We start from the raw sequence: 7675 nt of genomic DNA, 5'->3' as shown, positions 1-7675 counted from the left end.
GTCTACAATGGCAAAAGTGTAGTTTATTATGCCTCTGCTTTGATTGTGCTGTTAATTCCTTATCAGACTATGATCCGTGTTTGTGCATGCAGTTAGAGTGATTATGACCTATGCTTAGTGTGCTGTGTCCCTATGTCATATATTTTTTTTCTGTAGATTTATTTGACATAAATTTTCTCCTGGAAATTTAGTCTTACTGCAGACAATTAAAAGTGAATGTCTTTCAAATAGGCAATCTTTAAGACACAACTATGCTAAAACATGGATAAATTTTGTTCTTATTTTGAAGATGTCAAGAAAATATGATTTTTAATTAAAAGAACTTTGCAGGGAATGAGACATAATACATATAATCATGGCTATACTGATTATGTATAACCCTTAATTTTATATTTTATGTATAATATATACCTTATGTATAGTCCATGTATACCTTATCCTTACCTTCCTTAGATTTGATTGCAATATTGTTTTATGTAATATTAAAAGTAACAGTTACCATTTATTCTTAGACATGCAGTCCTATATCTCGGATGTTCCACAAGTGTTCAAAAAAGATTTTTAAGTGTGGTATGTATTTATTATGTGAACACTAATATATACACATACATTTTAAACAGTTAATGTTGGTAATGATAACATATAGATCTGTTATGGACTGACAACCAGGGTGTATTCCTAACTGTTTACATATATCCCTTGTACCTGAGATAGGCGCAGCCATGTACATGGCAGGTGTTGGGTTGAAAATGAATAACTATCCATATAAATTACAGGTTTATGTCTGTCAACAGTACCAATGGTTATAAAATATCTTGGTCTTCCACATACTTCATATGTCAGACTTACACTATATATTACTCATTGTGTCAAAACAAGAAAAAATCATCCAATGCATCCAAAATCCCATGGATCCAAAATCACATTTGTAAAATTATGATAAATAAAATGCTTTACAAAATCTTGGTATCATTTTCACAAAATTATACAGTTATAACTCTGTTTGAAGGGGTGAGAAATGAGGAGCCAAACTGTTTTTTTATATGTACTTTTTTTAATCACATGCTACTTGGTATAGGCATATAGATACTCTCAGCCACATGAAATAAAACAAAACCAAAATCAACTAATATAAATCCAACTGCTGGTGCCTTGCACAAGGCCCTTAACACTCAGATGCTCAGTTGTATAAATGAGATAAATGTAAGTCACTGTGGATAAGGGTGTCTGCCAAATGCTGTAAATGTAAAATAAATCCCACTGTTGCTCAATTTCAGCTGAGGTAAAATCATTACAGATATGATCAGTTTATGGCATCTGGACACCTACTGTACTAATGAGCGAAAGAAACACATACATACATAGGCTACCATAAACCCCGAACAGGTGTAGATCATTTAAGGCAAACCGGCAAGATAATTCACCAGTCACAGATATTGGTGATACAGTGCAAGATGTATTTGTATTTGTACTTTTGACAGGAAGTTAGCAGTCACATGAATTAAGGAATGAATGACTGCATATGTAGCTCTAGATATGCTTATTATCAACACATGAGCTGGAAATGGGACACATATAGCAGTGCCATTGACAGTGGATTATCAGGCTCACCTTGTGATCCAAGGTTGATAAGATGATAAGAGTTATAAAATAACATTGACAGTAAAGATTGTTGTGCAACAATCTCTTTTGTAGTTTTGTTTCCACTCAGGTCATTCCCCTTTTCGTGACATTTATATAACCAGAAACATGAATAATTATCATACAGCAAAGATGAAAGTGTACTTATGTTGTAATATGTTTAAAGTGTTTAGTAAAAGCACAAATATCAAATAAAATGATATGTTGACATGGGTGGCAGTGAATGAAAACCAACATGGTCTAGCATCTAGCAGAGAGTGAAGCTTATTAAATTCATATTTGAATTTTTGCCAGCATTTTTGACAGATTATACCTTTAAAATGGGCAAGTTATAAAAAAATGTTTTATTGAGATTTATTAAGCATGCTTTGTTTTTGCCAACCATTACTAACTTAGAAATATGCTTGATCTTTACATAATTTGACATTTTTATTATTTGAGTTATTTGACATTATTATTATTATTATTATTATTATTATTATTATTATTATTATTATTATTTTGATGCAAGGTTCAGCAAAATAGCCTTACAAAAGGCTATTTAGGAATCAAAAAATAGTGGTAGGATCTGGGGAAGTCTTTGATTGTGTAATGCCATAGAAGGACTAAAGGCATTAATGCTGCAAATATTCATCTTTCAGAGTTTGCTGACCTTTGAGCAGGTTGTATTTTGAAACAATGTGTACTCAGTCTGGCAACCATCCTCCATCATTACACTTGAGAATTAGTCATTAACATGCCTACATTCAATAGAATTGTCAATGAAACGAGCCGGAAGATATTAGCCCATATGGAGATTAAAACCAAGGGGTGTGTCACTCTTTGTAATGAACTGTCACTAAGTGGCTGTGTGAATCCACAGCACTGGGCTTGTTAAAGTTAACTCACAGCATTGCTTCATACCATTTTATGTCTTATCCTAACAACCGCTGGTGGTGCTGTTGTGATTGCGCTCACAAAAACAAACAGCATTTTAAAATATTTGTTAACTAGAGATAAGAGGACATGGGTGCCAAATATTTATTTATACCTATTTATATATAATGGCTTTTCCATTCCGATCAGACAGCTATTCTGGATAATCTTGTGACTGGATCATTTTGGATGGCTAAAGAAGCCGTAGGGAGGATTCAGCTCAAAGTATGCCTCCTCTCTTGATCTTTCTTCTTCTTTGTGTTTCTACCTCTTTCTTAGGATGGGAAGGACATTGTACTTAATTCTTGAACCAAAGACCGGGAAGGATTTAGAAGATCTGAAAGGTACCTCATTGCTTTCTCCCATACTGCATACACCTTTTAAACCTTTACAAACTACATTTGACTTGAGCTTGGACATCATACAAGGCAAGAGCATTCAGGCAAAACAATTCCATCAAGAAGTATAAAGAGAAGGGGTCTAGTTTAATAATCTGAACTAGTAAATAAATAGACAGGCAGAATGTTTGGAAAATTGGGTTTAAGTGCTTGATTTGTGCAGTTATGTTAGTAATTGAATATATTATGTCTATGAACCAGTGATGAGAATTGAAATGTGAAAGAAAAGCAACAAATTCAAAAGGAACTAAAATTGGAATCACAAAATCCCTGAATGAAAGAATGAAATGGTGGAATTTATTTCATCTTTATATTAGTAGATCTCAATCAACCTATAAGAGGGTGCCTAATCTTATTCGGAAAGGATCCCGTTGGTGCAGGTTTTCACTTACAGTATACTAAGCCACACATGATAATCTTATGTCAAGACCAACTTATTTAACATGAGCAATAAGATGTGTCTAGGACATGTATGAGAGGAGCAGGACAGTGCTGAGGTGTGCTGTAGGTCAGACAGAGGAGTTCACAGTGGAGGTGGGACTGCATCAGGGATCGGCTCTGAGCCCTTTCCTGTTTGCTATAGTGATGGACCAGTTGTCAGAGGAGGTCAGACAGGAGTCTCCTTGGACGATGATGTTTGCAGATGACATTGTGATCTGTAGTGAGAGCAGGGAGCAGGTGGAGGAAAACCTGGAGAGGTGGAGGTTTACGCTGGAGAGAAGAGGAATGAAAGTCAGTCGTAGTAAGACTGAGTACATGTGTGTGAATGAAAGGGAGGGAAGTGGAACAGTAAGGTTACAGGGTGAAGAGGTGAAGAAGGTACAGGAGTTTAAGTACTTGGGGTCAACAGTCCAGAGTAATGGAGAGAGTGGGAAAGAAGTAAAGAAGCGAGTGCAGGCAGGTTGGAGTGGGTGGAGAAAGGTGTCAGGAGTTCTGTGTGATAGGAAATTATCAGCAAGAATCAAGGGGAAGGTGTACAGGACAGTGGTGAGACCGGCCGTGCTGTATGGTTTAGAGACAGTGTCACTGAAGAAGAGACAGGAGTCAGAGCTTGAGGTAGCCGAACTGAAGATGTTGAGGTTCTCTTTGGGTGTCACAAGATTGGACAGGATTAGGAACGAGTACATCAGAGGGACAGTCCATGTTGGACGTTTGGGGGACAAAGTTAGGGAGGCGAGATTAAGATGGTTTGGACATGTTCAGAGGAGGGAGAGTGAGTATATTGGTAGGAGAATGTTGGACATGGAGCTGCCAGGCAGGAGGCAAAGAGGAAGGCCAAAGAGGAGGTATATGGATGTAATTAATGAGGATTTGAAGCTAGTGGGTGCAAGTGTTGAGGATGCAGAAGTTAGGGTTAGGTGGAGAGAGATGATTCGCTGTGGCGACCCCTAAAGGGAAAAGCCGAAAGAAGAAGAATAAGAATAAGATGTGTCTCCTGATGATTGGAATGAAACCTCTATGCACACTGGACATTTGTTGATAAGATTCAACACCCATGATGGTGTCAGATGAATGCGGATATAGAATTAAATGGCTCTAATACAAAATACAAAGTCACTTCAATCCAATCAAACACACCAAACACATACATAGAATCATTACAGAACAAAATGCCTCTAGAGTGTTGTTTTAATTTTAATGTATACATTATGTAATAATTAATGGATTTTATATTTCTGAGACTACATTACAAATATTTGTTCTCTGCTCCTGTATTTTCAGTTGCAGTTTTCGCAGTGCTTGTACAAGTCTTCCTAAACAGAATCACTGAGTATATAAACTTAAAGCACGCTATCAAGACTATCTAATTTTTATCTTTATCTTTTTGGCACACCTAAACCTTATATCACCAACTGTAAACAGATATGACAATAATTTCAAATAGCCAATTCAGTTTACATCCTGCTCCCGGGCAAGATGGTAGCACATTTAATGTGCTAATTGTGCGGACATTTAGGTAGATAAGAGACAGTAAAATTTACTATACCCATGATACACATGATTGAAGTTTACCAGATCCAAAGTTTAGCTGTCTTGATCATTCACTCTAAATTCATTTAAGCCCTTGAATTTAGTTTGTAATATTTCATAGTTAGGATAACCCAGAACTACCAAATAAAAGCTCAGCGCTTATTAGGACATTTTAAGACCTTAATTAACAAGCATTAAAAGTTTTAAGAGAGACAGAATTAAGACAGAACTAAAAGTTTGTTAAAGCACTGTTTAACCCCAGACACAAGATGTCATTCCTTGTTGACAAACCAGGCAACCCCACAGACACATAACATGTCAGGTCAAGCTCCTGTGAAAGAAGTCCAATAGAGAAGGGCCAGGGGATGTGGGATCAGGATCATAAATCATAAGAAGGCATTTAATGAAACAATGCATATGGCAGGTAGCAACAGAAACTATGACTAAATTAAAAATGTTTTGTTCAAAAGATGCCCATTCAAAAAACAAACTAGATTTAAGACATAAAATGCATAAAATGTAGAGAACAGAAACATAACATAATTCAATCATCCAAAACCACTTAAGTACAATGAACATATTAATGATTAAGTTCATGCAAATGTCACAAAACCTGCACAGACATTTTAAAAAATACGATTTGCCTCTTTGGACAAATAGTAAAAATTATGTCTTAATTTAATCTAATTTAACACTTAATCTATCTATCTTTAATTTTAATTTAACACTTAATCTATCTTTACACAATTTTAATATCCATCTTTTATCTATTATTAATATAACTAGTGATGAGGGTCTTACTTTTTCACGTGTTTGAATTGCTTATATATTTATAGCCTACCAATTTGTTATTGTCAGACATAGTTCTCACTAACATAAGTAAATTCATTCATTCATTCATTCATTCATTCATTCATTCATTTTCTATCGCTTATCCGAACTATCTCGGGTCACTGGGATCTCAGGTGTGATAGGGCATCAAGGTAGGATACACCCTGGATGGAGTGCCAACCCATCGCAGGGCACACACACTCTCATTCACTCAGCACTATGGACAATTTTCCAGAGATGCCAATCAACCTACCATGCATGTCTTTGGACCGGGGGAGGAAACCGGAGTACCCGGAGGAAACCCCTGAGGCACGGGGAGAACATGCAAACTCCACACACACAAGGCGGAGGTGGGAATCGAACCCCCAACCCTGGAGGTATGAGGCGAACGTGCTAACCACTAAACCACCGTGCCCCCCACATAAGTAAATTATTAAACTCAAATTTAATTAAATGTTATAAGCTAAGTATTAACTATTCACGTATAAACTATCACATATTTGTTTGCATTCATTAGCTATTTATTATTACATATGTAAAGTAACACTTTTTACTGATTACAATGATAGAAGATTGCCAATCCATGTTTTCTGTTACATACATTTAAGGAGATTTCATATTGAAACCAGTGCTTTCAGCTGAAATGCAAACTAAAATTCTTTGTTAGAATGGATATAATTAATTTTGTTTTTAAGATGTGTCTTATATTCTCTTTACTAAAGTCTGCGAACCAACAGATGCTCTGGCAGAGCTTGCAGCCAAACTAGAACAATCAAGAACTTTACAGAGTACTCATGCTCAGAAATTGAAACTGAATATACTGTATAAGAGAGTTAATGGAAACTCAATGAATTGAGGTTGCTGGCAAATCTGACACAAAAATTAATAACAATTAATAATGGGATTTTAGGAAGGTTAAGGTAGAATCAGCATTGCTGAGGTCATATAATAATTATTATAATGCTACTGCTACTAATAGTACTATTACTGCTACTGCTAATGATAATTATATAGTACTGATGGCAGTAACATTCTCTAAACACAAAAAAATAATGTTCGGCTGTTCATGTAAAAAAATTAACAACATTAAATATTTAAAAAGATCTAAAATTGACCTTAAATATAACCTTAAATTTCCAAACAGAGTTATTCCAAACAGATGTTTATTTTTATCATGTACATGATCTTTATTAAAATTGCTGGACATCTAAAAAAATGATTAAGCAATATATTATCTACCCAACTTTCCCCTATTAACTGCTATTCATATATAACTCAGTTGATTGATCATGTATAATCTTAATTATTTTCTGACATACTAAGGATTAATGCATTTATTAATTCTTTGTTATGAAAGCATTAGTTAATTGTTATTATATAAATAATAGTAAAATTGTAATAGACTAAAGATTCACATAAGAAATAGAACCTTACTCTGGGTCTTTACTTACGTTCAACACCTTTAGCATACAACACTCCCTGCAATTTATCTTGTAAATCCAATGTGGCTAACACAACAAATATACTGTCAATATTATCTGTTGTGTTTTATGTGCATTAATTTATGTACATTATGTATTTTAATCTGGGTAGTAATTTGGGCACACAGGAAGAAAGACAGACAGAAGATTTACATTGGCAAAGCACAAAAGAGGGTGTATTACAGCGTTAGGATTGGTAATAATATGGCTGCTGTTGTTTACAAGCACTCAAGAGCTAGATGCGATCTGTATCTGGGAAAACCCAGTGTTAAATTATGCTTTGTTAATAAGACAGGGAAAGAAATTACCACAGGACTCACACGCATGTGTGTATATATATATGTGGGTAGTAGTGTAGCCTGTGAATGAGTGCCAGAGGTCAAATGAGATTGAGAAAAAGATAGCCAGAGGTGCGGAAGACAGATAAGGAATGCTTTA

Source organism: Tachysurus vachellii, chromosome 1 (assembly GCF_030014155.1).
Source record: "Tachysurus vachellii isolate PV-2020 chromosome 1, HZAU_Pvac_v1, whole genome shotgun sequence".
In the NCBI taxonomy this organism is placed as follows: Eukaryota; Metazoa; Chordata; class Actinopteri; order Siluriformes; family Bagridae; genus Tachysurus; species Tachysurus vachellii.
This window is presented reverse-complemented; position numbering follows the sequence as displayed.